At 43.9% G+C, this 15,156-nt stretch overlaps 1 protein-coding gene across 11 annotated transcripts in view; it reads left to right on the top strand.

The window, feature by feature from the left end:
- The window catches only part of CAMK2G (calcium/calmodulin dependent protein kinase II gamma), a 118,659-nt gene that overhangs the window by 37,454 nt on the left and 66,049 nt on the right, over positions 1 to 15,156 (top strand). The gene's annotated exons all lie outside the window — the stretch shown is intronic.

Genomic DNA, 15,156 nt, shown 5'->3' with positions numbered 1-15,156 from the left:
CCCTCTGCAGCACCTTACTTGCTTTCTTGTGCTGCTCTCTCTTCTTCGTATATTCCTTGCTTTTAACCATGTGTGGCAACACTGCAGTCCTCCCATCATGTGTCAAAAGTTGCAGGCAGGAAGTTTTACAGGTGCATCTAAAATAACTGGGTTTTTTTTTGTGGTAGGGAGTGGGAAAATCACTGTAACATATATCTTCAGGCCAGAGGGAAAGATGGATTAGATGAAGGATAAGCTGTTATTTTATTTCTTTGGATTCTATGAAATACTTACAATAATGACTTGGAAGAGACACCAGTGCAATCTTGGTCAGTTTTAACTGTGAGTACAACTGTGTTTTGCCCAGGGTTCCATTTGTCCTGTAATTTCACAACCAAGAGTCATGAGGGAAGTTTGCAGAACTGTGTGACATAGAAAGTAGAATTTAGAAAATTGCAAAATGTAGCATTATTAGCCTGAAACTTGGGGTTTGTGGCCTGACCTTTTCTTCTGGGTATGAGTATCAGCTAGCCAGCTTCTGTTTCTGAAATCCTTAGCATCCAGCATGTACACCAGTGTTGTAGATGCAGCTAATTGAGACTCTCCTCCTTCGAGGTTCGTTTCCTTTTCTTGCCATGTTCCTTCTGGTATGTTTGTACGCTTGGGAAACCAGAGTAAAAAAATCTGTCACATTCTCAGGGAGTGAGGACAGTTAAAACTTCAGTAGCTGTCCCACAGGGATTGCATTGGGCACAGGACTTACTTAAACTCCTTCATTCTTAAAACAATGAGTGATGTGACTGCAGGATTTGCAGCGGTGGTGCCTCAGTATTACAGCATTTAAGGCTTTGCCTTACAGAGATCTAACTAGCTGGAGTGTCTGTTTTAGACCAGTTCCCTGACCTTGGTGCATCTGTAGTGGAGATGTTACATGTGGTATAGACTTGAAATGATTTGCTCTTAATTCTGATGCAATTTGTGCTTTGGGTAATTCTGCCTTCATCCTAAACTTCTGCATCAAGGTAAGACACTTCTGATCCAGCAGGATTTGTTGCTCAGATGGTACAGATGAAAATCCTGCACTGTAAACAACCTAATGCCAGTGCAGGCACTCAGAGCAACATCCTACATAGTGTCTTTATTACTATTTTTATTATCTATTTGCTTTCACACTTTTTTCAGTGTTTTCCTTGTCTAAATGGGCAAACTTTATTATGCATTCTCACTTGCCTGAGATCTCGGCCCTTGAGGGACAATTCCTGAAAGCAGGAGCAAAGGCAAGAAGAGACATAAAAGTCAATCATAGCCAAATGGGAACACCTGAGCCCTAATGGTGATTGTGACTACCTCTCTTGCTTGTCCACTAGCACAAGGATGGTGTTGTTCAGTGCAGGCTTTGTGCCCACCAGGAGATGAGCAGCAGGGATGCTGTGGGCTTAAGAGTTGGTTTGCAGCACCCATCATCGACTGGCAGCAGCATTTATCTAGGCCAGCAGGGATGCAGGGAGTGAGTGACTCACTCAAGGATTCATGCGCGCTTTCCCCCTCTCCTCCCCCACCCCGGCGCAGCTGTGGCTTGGTCATCAGCCATTTGGGAACTAGCAGCTTTATTTGGTTGCTGTTTGCAGTGGGCAGTTTCTGTTAGGGTTGTTAATTTTATCAGCTGCTTTCAAAGCTAACTGACTTCAGAGAGGACTTAAAATTGCCTTTGCTGCTCTCTTCTCCTTCCCTGCTCAAAGGGCTGTCACCCAAACAGCTGATCTGGCACTGAACTTGGCTGAGGAGGTGAGAACAAGCAAATGGGCTGGAGGCAGAAACTTCCTGAGCTGATCTGCCAACAGCATGGTCACTGTTTTGGATGGTGGCTATTGTGGTTAGGCTGTGTGCCCTCTCCGGGCACCTCCTTGGCTGTGCTGTGAGGACTGGAGGGTCTTATGGTTTTGCTCCAGCTGAACAGAGAAACATGGTTCAGTGTGTGGTGGAGGAGTGAATATGGGTACAGTGTGAAGAACAGGAAATTGTTTAAATAACTGTAAAATGAAAACCAGGTTCATTTGTGATTATAACAGTTGCTAAACTAATCAGAAGTTGCCAAACTTAATTTCTGTTGAACTCTGGGTGACATGGTCATTAAGGCTGCTGAGGGTTATGGCCCATGACGGAAAGCAGCCTGCCCTGGGCAGCCACTGTGCTGCCCTTTGCTCCCATTCACCAAAGCCAACAAGTCACATCTCTGAGTAGGGCCTTCTCATCTCACATGAGCCTGTTTTCTTTATGCTGCCCCTTTTGGTGGGTTCTCTGTCCTTCCCATGCTTCATACACGTGGCTTTGTCTTCCCTCTGGACACTTCTTCAGTTGTCTTTGTCTCCTGTCTCTCTTCCTGTCTACAAGTGCCGTTAATATTTTTCTTTTAGAAGCACATTTTATGCTTGCATTTCCCAGGGCCTGGAGGACACGCTCTCTAGGCCTTCCTGCCCGCTGGCTGCTGTCACTCCAGATCCTGGCTGTGTTAGATATAAGCAGCTTGGGAGATGTGCTGTCCCCAAGTCCTGAACACTGCTTCTTGCTCTGCCACTGCTCCCCTCCTCTGCTGGGTCACAGAACCCAGGAACCTCTTTTTCTGCAGAGACCAGTCCACAGGTGGCTATTTAGTTAGTTGTTTTAGGTAATGGGCCATACTGCTTTTTTCCATGTTCCTCAGCTGTCTGTGAGCTTGTGAGCTATGTATTTCTGTGCTGAGGCTGCAGCAGTATCTTCACAGTATACACCTGCAGTTGTCCTCTGCCTGCTGTGCTGGAGGACTGCACGATTTGGACACACTTATTGACAGAAGAACTGAAGAAAAGGAGAGAGGCTTAGAAAGGGACAGGGATCACCTTTGGTAGCATTCCCCTTGAAATGAAGATAGCAGCTTTAGTGATAGGATGAGCAAGGTCCCAAATCTTATTTTGCTTTACCAGCTGTCCAGGTAGAGATAGCAAAAAAAGTAAGCATAAGGATACATTTTTTTACTGTGCTGTCTGCTGCAAATGGTGCCTGTTCAGAAGCTTCTTCTACCAGGGGGTGCTGCAGTCTACAGCCCACCTTTGTGCTCCACAGATCTCTCATTGGACTGTGAAGGCTCCTCAGGCACTGGCATAGGCGAGACCATGCTCTGATGTCTTTTTTGGATTTGAAATTCAAACTCTTTGTGGAAATAACACAAAGAGTAGGACAGAAGTGTTCCTTTTAGGTCAAAGCTGAGGCTGCCTGGTGGATAATGTGGAGAAGATTTTTCTGCCACTCTTCTCATTTATGTGTTCTGTAGACAAAGAAGGGTTTTTAGTCTTCAGACGGGTTGGCTTGACATCTTAACCGCCACCTCATTAAAACTGAATCTCAACAGAGAAAGTTCCTTTGTAGCCATCAGTGTTAGTGCTTTAATAACTGTTTCACTTCATTTTCTTTCTCCATCTGACACACTACCCTTTCCCTTCTCATCTTTTGCCTCAGATAGGCAGCAATTTACAGAACTGTGTGCTCTGAGATAACATGAGGGCTACAGTTTCAACCCCTCATCTTCAGTCTTTCTTTGTGGCGGGGTGGACTTCATCAGTGAGAATGTTCTGGGTGTGTTGTCTGTTAATCAGCAAATCTGACCATCTCTTGAGATGCAGTTCAAGTCTGTTGACTTGATATGGTGCTGTGCAATTCAATGCCAAAATGTACCACATAATTTAGATCCAAATCACAGCAAAATACTTGGTTGGGGGGAGGTGTAGATGACCTTAAAATCAGTATTACAGTAATGTAGCAGCTTGCTCTAGGCAAGCAAGATCTAAACTTCTCTACCCAGGAGCATTAAACATTGATCAAAACAAGAAATTAACTTAGCCAAAGAATAAATCAAATCTGTAGCATAACAGCTGCTTTTTTGGAAAAAGGTGCAAGTCAGGTGCCTCATTCCCTGAAAATCTGAAAGCAAGCATGGTAATGGAACAGAGTGACCACTTTAAAGCTGTTGTGCACACCAGATTGTCCAAATCTGGAGCTTTCATGTGAAGAAGCTATTTTCAGGCTGTGCTCTCGTCAAGTGCAATGCAGTCTTTGTTGGGTGGCAGTTCCCAAAGAGACTAAATGTGGGGTTTTTTTAAAAGAAAAATATTTTTTTCCAATTCTGAACACCAGACCTCATACTAAAAATTCTTTAGGTCCTAGCATGCCATTGAAGTCAGATTTCATGCTTCCCAGAGTGAGACATGATGAGGTATCACAGCAGTACTAATGCTGCCTCTATCAATTTTTGCTTTGAGTGTTCAAAATCCATTAGATCTGAACTGCATTGTTTCTATCTTCATTTCTCTTTCTGCAGAGGGATGAAAAACGGCGTAGTGAAAGGCTCAGATTCCAAAGATCTGAGTTTGTTCATAGACTTGTCTCTGACATGTTTCTCTGGGTTTAGTACCTCTACTTTTCTTTTCCAGCTTTTTAAAGGTAGGGAAAGAAACCTCATGCTTCAAGGTTTTTCTGGCCTTATAGTAAATATTTAGACAGCTAGAGATTCTCCAAAAAAGATAGTATTGAAGTAGTTGTTCATTTATGAGCATATTTTGTTTGTTTTCTAACATATTTTTTTCCACCATTTAATTATCTGTCTTTTAGAAATTTACCAGAATTTCTATTTTCCCAAATCTCTGCTTGTGCTGTATAGGTTTAGGGGCAATTCCAGAGAGGTGTCTAAAGAGCACCTAAGGAAATACATTATTGTACAGCTCTGTGTGAACTAAGAGATGCTGCCATGCATATTACCCTGTCTATCTCATTGCAGAAAGCATATGGAACCCATTAAAATTTAGACTGTGTATTTTTTTCAAAAATCACTTATCCCCTCCCCATGTCTCTGTGAGAGCATATTGGAATGCTCTTTATTTAAGCATGCATCCTACAGCCAGCCTCTTGGATCTAAAACATTCCCCCTCAACTTTCTAACCAAAATATTGTGGTGTGTTTGTGTAAGTTTGCATTAGTGCTGCAGCCTCCTGCCTCAGCGTCTCCTAACCCGCAACTTCTCCCTTTCTCTGTGTGGGAGCCATAACCTTTGTGGGAGAGATGAGCTCCTTGAATGTTTGCCTTCAGTGGATCTGCTGGGATGCAAAGCTGGTGTCCCACCTTTTTTTGGACTTGATGGTTGGCTTGTAGGCGTGTGAGCTACCAGGTTGTCCTGTTGTGCATTTGCTCTGCACCTCTGCTGTGAGAGTGTAGGGGGAAGGGGCTGTGGTAAAGGAGGGGTGCGAGTAGAGGATCTGCTCTTGCTCTTAGCAAAGTTTCTGGTAAGCTGGTCACATGAAACAAAAAATACATCAGCTCCCTTCCCCCATAGACCAGAGTGTTTCTTGGCTCGGCACCCAAACTAGCAGCTGATCACGTGATTTACTTGTAAAATGCAGTTTAAAAAAAATGGTGCCCTGGCAGATGGGAAACTAGGGATGGGAGAGCTGGACTGGGCTGCCCTGTGTGCAGCTGGGGCTGCCATCAAGGGGAACGGGGCTGTCTCTCTGCTGAGATGCTGAAACTGGGGGGATGTGGGGCTGCAGAGGAAGGCGCAAGCTGCGGCAGGCAGAATGGAGGAGAATGTGCTGAACCACAGCCTTGCCGGGGGAAGGAGGTGGGCGTGCTGCATGTGGGGCAGGGACAAGGAAAAAAAGGACACTGTTGCACGTGGTGTGGCGGGCTCTGCTTTGAGAGTTGGGCTACACAAGAACTCTGAACTGAAGGTCTTCTTGCAAGAAACAGGGTCTGAAATGATTGTGACAGAGAGTTGTAGTCATTTTTGCTCTGGTTTGGTGCAAGAAAGGGAAGGTTGTTTGACCATTCACAGCTGGGGAGCTCAGCATCTTCTGTTTTGAAAAATTGTTCATTTTGCTAGTCTGCTTCTACCCACACTTCTTCTTTTCTCTGGGATATAGGCTTTTGAAAGCTTTTTAAATTACATTAAGCTAATATGCCCAAGATGAGCTAAAATAAGCTGTTATGCTCGTCGCACAATTAGTGGAGACCTTCAAGCAAATGCCCCCAATGTGCCAGGCTGGCCAGCAGAGCAATCACACCATTCTTAAGGGGTGTGCAATTGCACCACCTTTCTTCCTGTGTCAGGGCTGTGATGGGTGCACTAATGCCTCCTGGCCACAGCAGATAATATTTGTGCCCTTTGCTGTGCTTCTGTCACATGACAGAATTTGTGGTTGGTGATCTCCATTGCTTCAGATTAGGAGGAAGGTGGCTGCATTTTTGTTCTTGTCAGCTGGAGGATGTATTCCTTCAGGGGGGAGCTACAATCTGCTGCTGCGGGAATGGTTGCCAGTACCTCCCACTGCAGCACTGATTTTCCTTGTGTTCCATCCCACCCTGAGCAAGGAAGAAGTTCGTAAAGCAAGGAATGGCATTCTTTGCAGTAGCCAATGGAACAGGTGGAGTTGGTGAATGATGGGTAATTTTAATGGTCAGTTTGTAGAGTTCTTAATTATTGCAGCAGGCTGTAGGTGTTAATCTAGCACACAGATTTGCAGGCAACCTCTGAGCTGAAACATTTCCTTCCTACCCATTCACCACCAACCCTGGAAGGGTACTTCCTTCTGTGACTTGCCTCCATCATATTGACATGAAATAAACTGATGGTTAGCAGGGAAAAAGAGAAGGAATGAAATTCAGGTCAGAGGCTCTTGAAAATTCTTCATTGGTTTTTAGCAACTAAAGTAAATAGTTGATGGGAAAAGCAGATAATAATAAAGCAGAGTTGGCACAGGCCTTGTATATCCCACTGGTGGCATGGGAAGGATGGCTGGGGAGATGAAGAGATGTTTATCTTGCCAGCAAGAGAGACTGATATGTCCTGAAAAATGTGGACCACAAACAGGGCTCGCGCGTGAGATGGCATGTGTGTCATGTCAGATTTTATTGAAGACTCTAACTGGGGCCTCATTGGTGCTTTGGCTTCTGTCAGTTGTTCTGTAGGCAGGTATCCTCCACTCTCCTAATGCAGTCATGCTGCTGGCTCATTTGTCAGTGGCTGCATTGACACCAAGGCTTCCAGCTGAATCCACTGGGCTCTACTTGGCTCATTGCACTTTGCTGAGTAAGACTGGGAACAGTAAAGCTTTTGAAACAGCCTGAAGAGCAGGGGCTGCAGGAGCCTGTGACTTGTGGGGAGGGGGCAGTGTATGTTGTGGAGGGATGTCTCATGAAGGGGTTTACAAAATGCTTCTCTGAGTGCTGTAGAAAGGTCAGAAGGAGTTCCCTTGCCCAGATCCTGAGTTTATCTCAAGTTTGAAGCCAAGGACTATGTCTGCAGTGGATGGCTGGCATGCTTGCTCCTTCCCCTTCCTGAATGCCCATGCAGTTGCATTTCATGTTGCTTTGCAGTGCTGGCTTTGGTCAAACTGTGCAATCTTCTTCAGGCAAGAACCTAAGTGAATGGTTACCATTCTCTCTAAGATAGTGAAAACACAAATATGGCTTTATCTGTGCCTTTGTAGGCAAAGAATGGCATGTTAGGCTTGAGCACACTTAGTCTGCTCACATCATTAATTGCGACAGAGATCACTCGCACCTATAGCAGTGAGCCTGTGCTGACTCACTAATTTGGCCTCCTTTGATTCTTGAAGTTCCTGGAAAGTTGCCGGTGGCTCTGAGAGCCCAAGCTCCCCACTTCCTCTTAATGTGCACATCGGAGTGCTGCTGGTTTGCTTTATAAGCTGTACAGTAGGCAGTACTCAGGGTATGTGTTCCTGTTAAAAACAAGTGGATAGGAATTGTCTTATCAGGTCCACCTGTTGGATAATTCAAAGAAAAATTTTGGACAAGTTGTTAGCTGATAAACTGAAAAATATACATGTGAATAGAAAAGGCAGCTTTGAGTGTAGAAAGTGCAATGTCAAAGGTGCACACTATGACATTTTTAAAAAGATTCCTCTCTTCTAGGTATTTTTAATAGCTTTTTTGCTTTTGCCACTGTGGTATACATATTAATATCTGCCTTCAGTCAGATTATCTTTGCAAGGTAAGTACAAGGTAATGAAATGCAGGAAAAGAGAATAAATTGCCTTGGCCCACTCTTCAGGGTGCTCATTTGAGATACAAATAGAATTACTTAAACTGTCTTGATTTCTACTCTGTGGTGTTCAAAGTCTAATTTCTGTGTTACTTGAGCAGAAAAGTGGAGACTGTGCTAAGTTTATGTACGTTGTTTCTTTTAATTTGTTTTGTTTTCCCAGTACAGTAATACCAAGGGGTTCACAGATACTAGTGTGTGTAAACAGAGCTTGTGACCAACGGTGTAGACTTCAAGTTGTCTTTAAGATCTGTGTGTATGTGTACTGTTAGGGGTCATATTACACTTTTACACATGGAGTTGTTTGTTTCTGGGAAGTTGTGAGAGCATGGGAAAAGGCTGTTACAAGGTGTTGATGTTAATGGTTTTACTGGAGGAAAGGCTTTCAGAAAATATGTTTGCCAGCATTTCTTGAAAGAAGTCTTAAATTTGTTTATTGTGTCATGTTGGCACTTGAACCTCCTCCTTCTGTCTGTAGCTGAAGGCAAGAGATGAGGATTTTGCCACTGTCTTGTTTCTCTAGCTTTCACTGGCTGAGAAAAGTGGAGCTTGGCTCTTTCATCTTCACATGCTGGCTCCAGACATGTGTTCCCCTCGGTGACATTGTGACTCTTGCACGGTTGCTACTGCAGCGGTGCTGAGGTGCTGCTGTTTGGGTGTGGGAGCCCCTCTGCTCTTGCACCTGGGACATCGTGGTACTGGGATCATTCTGCACTGAGAGGCTGGAAAACAGACTCTGGCTTTCAGAAATGTCACCTGCAATGGCAGTAGTATGCTGCTACAGATTTATTAATTTTAGCTGGTATTTGAAATGGCAGTGTAGAAACACTGAAATGGAAAGGAGAGAGGGAGGGGTCATTATATGCTTCTTTTCTTTGCATTTTTTCTTAGGCATCTGCTCTTAGCTCTTGTCAGAAAGGATATACTGAATCGTTGGGGGCCTCTGGTCATTCCTAAGGCCTAGGATGATTTTTTATGTTTGTTTCTACTAATTCTGCAGATGGGGAAGTGGTGTCAGTCTAAGACTTGCTGGTATCCCTATCTAAGGCGGTGGTTTGGTATGGCATACTGTCCTCTGCTACCCTGTTGCAAAGGCTGAGACATGTCAGTTGTTCTGTAGTACAATCGTGCTGGAAAAAATGACAGAATATGGGGAGAAGTCTGTGTCTTGAAGTGTAGGATGAGGGAGCTAATTCGCTTTTGCTGAGAATGTCTCAGAGAGGAAGTTTAAATTTAAACAAGCATGAAGGAACCTGAAGGTTCAGACTAGTCTCACACTACAAAATGTATTTGATGTAGAATCGGTTTCTGTCTTGAAGCAACTCAAATGATATCTTAGCAGCTGGCACCAATTGACTATCTCCCGGAACTGGCATGATGACAGCAATCAAACTGAATTTATTGCTTTGAGTTTGATTCTTCTTCCGGACTCTTCCCATTCTCAGAAATGTAATCTAGAACGTGTTCCCACAGGAATGATAGTTGTAAGCCTCCTTTAACAGCAAGGACAGAGCATGGTCCTAATGCAGGATGAAGACAGGTGGACTGAGTATTGAGCAGCCAGATTGTGTATTCCAGTTGAGAATAGGAAGATTATGCATTTGTAAAGGAAGGAACACTGTTTTTTTCTTCATGACATAGATGCTTATCACAGAGCTGGTTCACATCTAAGTGTTAGTTTTCTTGATGCTTCTTTTTACTGCTTTAGGAAAGAATCTGCCTTTTCACTGAAGTGGCTAAAATTTAGGCTGCCAAAAGTAACCCCCTGCTCATTTTTCTTTTTCCTTTCTTAAGGCAGGTGTACTAAATAAAGAGTGAGCTTTAGACACAAGACCTTAGTGTGTATATACGTACACTATACATACATACATATTACATATATATATATATATCTGTAACCAGCACACTATGGTTTGGTAAAGTAAGCCAGTAAATGCTGCAGCAGATATAGTCCTTTGCACAGGGAAGCATTTTGAAACAGTGCTGTGTTTCTAATGCTTGTTGATGAAAGTATGTTGGAATTAAGTTTTTACACCTTGTTTTCTGGTAGGTGTGAAAATAATCACTTTTACTGATAAATCTTGGTTTATGTCAATAATTGTGTTGTCCAGTATTTAAATTAGTTTTTAATGCTGACTTCTACTTCCTCTTGCCAGAAGAGGGAATAACCTGAAACAGGTGTGCTTTTGCTCACATTTGTTCCTAAAGCAATAAATAAATTTCAGTGGAGGGGGGTGGGATTCAAAAAAGGCACTTCTCTTTCAACCTTCCTGGCAGGTGATCCTTTGTGGAGCTTATGGCAAAGCTGTGACTGGAGGGCATGTTCACATGGCAGCTGCCCGTAGCTGAAACAGAAGCCCCCTGTGTATCTCTTCGGAGCAGGAGTCACTCAGGGCATCACAGCTCTGTCTGAATTCGGGAGGATCTCGTGCTGTGTTGCCAGTGCAGGGTGGCAGTGCCAGCACCTGACACCTAACCAGCTCCTCCTGCTCTCTGGCTCGGGTTTGGCCCTCACCCCGCCTACTTGGGACTGATCTCCTTTTTGGGTTTGTGGTAGGTGTCGTTCTCCAGGCTCTGCCTCTCACAAGCATACCTCAGCTCCATGCAGACAGGTCTCTGTGCTTCCTTGGCAGTCCCTTCTCACACAGCTTCCTAACAGGCTGATTAGGCACACTGAACTTTTTCTTCATCTTGTTGTTGTTGTTGTTATGTAAATGTTCTCACTTGGCAGCTCTAGACTACTGGGATTGGTAGATATCCTCTACCTATCTGTGTCTGAAAAGGTTCTCCAGGTCTTGGGTGCTCTTGGAGGGGAAAGACCTGGTGAGGATGAACCTCCTGCAAAGCAGTCATGCATGTAGTAACTAGAGTAGAAAACTGGGAACTATTTCCCTGGAGAAAAATGGAGCCTAGAAAATGGGTCTCATGTTATTCAGCCATCTCTGCCACTGCATCTTTGGGATATCAGCCAGAACTGGTCAGACAATAAAATTATTTTCTTAGGAAACTGTAAGATATACTGTGCATCAGTATAAAACCAGTCATATTCCACACTCTGCTGGAGATTGCCAGGTGTTTGTGAAATGAAGTTATCTGCTTCTAGAATTTTATTTCTGTTGGGTATACCTTTCTTTAGCATCAAGTTATCCTGAGTGTCTGCTGAAGTTTGATACACTGTGGAAAATCAGGTCTGCTTTTGGTCTGCTGTCTTCTGTACTCAGGCAGGGTTGTTGTTTTAACCTTCCCAGTTAGAGTTTCTTACAGCAGTGACTTGACTGATTGTGCACAGCCATTTCTGTCCATCCATTGTGCATGAAGAGTCCTGCCTCAGTTAATGGACTGCATGTTTGTGTAAAATGCAGCAGTTTCATTTTTATAGGTCCTTAACTCTTACAAATGATGGCATTTGGTTATAGAAATAGAAAGCCATTCTTGCTTTCTATTTAAGTAAATCAAAATCAAAAGCCATCCCAGAGAAATCCCAGTTCTTTTAAAAGGCATTTTCTCATCAGGTATGTTCTCAAGAAACCCAGCAGTAATGTCACTAAAATGACAGTGCTATGTTTCCAGAGCAATGATGTTAAAGGTACTTGGGTTAAATGTAGGTTTACATGCTGAACAGAGATACAAAAATCATACTATATAAAGAACGGATAAAGATAAATAGATATTCACACTTTAGTTTGCGTATCAAACATTAGTAAGTTTTCTCTTTTTTTTAAGCACCATCTTAGCATTTACATTTTAAGTTTTGCTACAAAGAGATACATAGGCTGCACTTTCCTGTCTGTGTAGATACTCATTGCTTCAGACTGCAGATAGAATAATTTTCCAAATTGCAAGATTCTTTTTTTTGGCTGGAAAACAGTAAATGAATATTAGATGAGTGTTTGTAATATCCTGTACTTAAGTTTTAAGCATCAGCTATTGTTCAGGGCTAGACAGCTCTGTAACGTAGCAGGAAAAGAGCTTAATGAAATCCAATATTTGAAAGCAGGAGGTAGATGAATTCAGACTTGGAACAGCAGTGCCGAATTTTAACAGGAAGGATAGCTAACATTTGCAGTAATTTCTGTGGGTGTATGACTTTATTTATCACTTGAATTCTTGAATGTGAACCCTTATGTTTTCTAAAGGATATACTTTGTTTTAGGCAGATTATGGAAATTACTGGTTGAATTTAACAGTTTTGTGAAAGGTGGGAAATAGGCCCAATGTCCCAGGCCTAGAATCCTGTAAGGTAGGTCAGATGTGTTGTTGTGCTCCTGTTAGCTATAAGGTATAGTTCCACTGTGCATTAGGAATAAACACTTCCTGTCCACAAATGACCTGCAGAAATAAGTTTTATCTTTAGGGCAGAGGAAGGAGAAATTATTTCTTTGCGAGCTCTTGGTAAGGAAGGGATCTTTTAATTGTTATTTTAATACACTTAAGACTACTTTGCATTTTAAAGTTCAGAGAGACCCTGTATGAGAAAAGTGTTAAAGCCAACCCATTCACTGCTCTGCTGAACTCAAAAAATTTTGGAAATTTTGTCTCCTACTGGGAATAAACCTTTGTTAGACCAGAGTAAGGTAGAAAATTGAGGTTTTCTTTTTATTCCTTATGTGTTTAGGTACCAGGTTGTTCCCCATAAGTACTGAATTGACTCTGGTGCTGATTTGATACGAGTCAAATGTTTACACTGTGCCAAAGGCCACCAGGTGATGAAGACCTTTGGGGATGGGGTGGGTGAGCGTTTATCAGGTCACTGCTTGGGCTGTGTGCTGGTGCTGCCTGGAACAGGACGAGTGATCCTGCAGGAAGAGGAGCTGTGATCCTCTAGGACTCGCGGCAGGAAACCCACCCAGCCTGACCTTTCACTGCTCTCAGTCATGGCGGCTGACTGCTGCAGGCTGGTGCTCCCAGGGCTGGAGTGTGCTTTTTCTCTGTGAGTTGTGCTTGAGTTGGCCTGTTTTGTTGCCCTGGAGACAGAAGAGAGTGGTATGCTTTCCCCCCGACCAGAAATAGTTTCCTGTACCTTGTGACCGGAGTGCTGTACTCCTCCTCTGGTCTCCAGCCAGGCTGTGTGGTGCTGGAGGGATGGAGTGTGGGGTGGTGACCTCTTGTCACAAGTTCTGGTGTGGCTGCTGCCCATGAACACTAGCTGCCCTGCCAGCTCGCCTCCCTCTGCATGATGGTGTAGGATTTCAGGGGAGCAATTGCTCTTGATTTACATCTCCCATGGCATTTTGATGGTTATGTCATTTTGTTTGAGCCTTGCTCCTGTCAGCTGTCTGTCCTGACTGTCAGGACTTGGGAGCTGAATAGCACGTGGTGAGCTCTTGCCTCTTCTTCCCCCTTTGCTCAGCTGTTTTTGCTGCCTGCTTCTCTGTGTCCTTGTACTTGGGAACAGATTCTCAGCAAGTATAGCTGTGCACGAGGGCAACATGATCTGGGTAGATGAAGGATCCCCTTCTGTAGGAGTTCCAAGCAGAGCTGGGAGGGAAAGTGGGGAATTTGCAAGGCCAAAGCATGCGAGCAGTGGACAGTTTATCTTAAACCGGTGTCCTGCTGTGAGAATCTATGCTGAGTGCAGAGTGTGCAGCACTCTCTGTTGCTTTGCTACTGTGTTTTGCAAAACTTCATGTGTGAGAGATGTTGCTAAAAGGGAAGCAAAGACACCCCCACCTCTCCCAACCAATGCAGGTGAGAAAGTGCTTGCACTGCACCAAGGCCTCAGGAGCATGGAAGCTCTCCAGGCTTTCTTGCTGCCTGGTATTTTATTGGAGAGTGGTTCTGGCACAGAACCTAAAATATATGCAAACAACAACAATAATTTCCAGGACTGAGAAAGAAGGAGAGATGAAAGGAGTAATTTACCTTCCCCCATTCCTGAACAGTAGCAGATGAGGATGTAAGCACATCTCAGCCCTATAATGTATTAATTGGGACATTTTCTATAGTTCAGCAGTGGAAAAGAAGACAGGAATCGTGCAATGCCCTGAGTTTTTATTCCCAGCCTGGGAGAGAAAAGAGTTCTGTGCTGAGATTTGGCTCAGTCTCTGTCTTCTGCTTATGGGGAAGAGAACAATTGCCCAAAGCCTCCTTTACAGAGAGAAGGGAAGATGATGCAGAGACCAAGGAGCTGAACAGGCAATTTTCAGGCAGAGCAGTGCAGGGCACCTTTGTTGAAGTGGGTCTCCAGTGGGGTTCCTATAAATCAAAGGGTGCTGCGTTCCTACCAGTGATCTGCTGAGTAGTCCAACCAGCCAAGGGTCCTGCTTACTCCTGTGAAGGTCTGTGTGTCACAGGGATACAGAGTCACATCTGTGCTGAAGATCTGCTGGAGATGAAATGTCAAGAGTGGGCAGGGACTGCTACTTCCCTTTGCTATGTTCTTTAGATGGCTGGAACTTGAAGTCCAAGAACTGGACGTTCTTACTTGTCTTGTTCTAGGCATCTGCATCCACAAAAGTCTAGATTTTAGCAGCTGCCAGGGCTGCCTAAAAGATTTTGTCTCCCTCAGTTCCTTTCAGTCAATCTGTGCTTGTCCAGTGTAAGCATTTTACAGGAGAAGATGGGGTTGTTGTAGTGTAAATTCAGGAGTCAACCACTGCTGTAGTGAAATGTCTCAGTGGCTAAAAAGCCCCCCTGCTCCTTGGCTGAGAAAGGCAGAGTTGTTCTAAGTCCTTCTCCTTTCCTTGAACTCACACATGGGAACAGAAACCATTTTTTAGTCTCCTTGATATTTTTCTTTAATCCAGATGAATGTCATGCTTGAACTGATGTTGCCTTTGGGCTGGAATAAGCATACTTAGCATTTGAGCAGAACTTCTTGCCTGGAGATTTCTAAGTGCATGATCAGCATTTCACCGGCGAGTCTGTCCATGGACACTGAAGTATGGTTACCTTTACAGTTCACTGAAGCTGGCAGAGTTCTCTATTTCATGTGATGGTTGTGCACTAGCAGGAGCTGTATATTTCTCCCTCCTACTCTGCCCTTCTTTCGCAGGGTGTCTTTGGAGCGGAAGCAGTTCCTTTTCCCATTTCATGTGTGTTATTTCTTCTGAGACTTTTCCTCCAACTCTCCAGCCTTGGAAAAAGGATAA

The sequence above is a fragment of the Vidua chalybeata genome, chromosome 8, assembly GCF_026979565.1.
Source record: "Vidua chalybeata isolate OUT-0048 chromosome 8, bVidCha1 merged haplotype, whole genome shotgun sequence".
NCBI classification, from domain to species: domain Eukaryota; kingdom Metazoa; phylum Chordata; class Aves; order Passeriformes; family Viduidae; genus Vidua; species Vidua chalybeata.
Note: the sequence above shows the minus strand (reverse complement) of the source record. Positions and strands in the feature narration are given on the sequence as shown.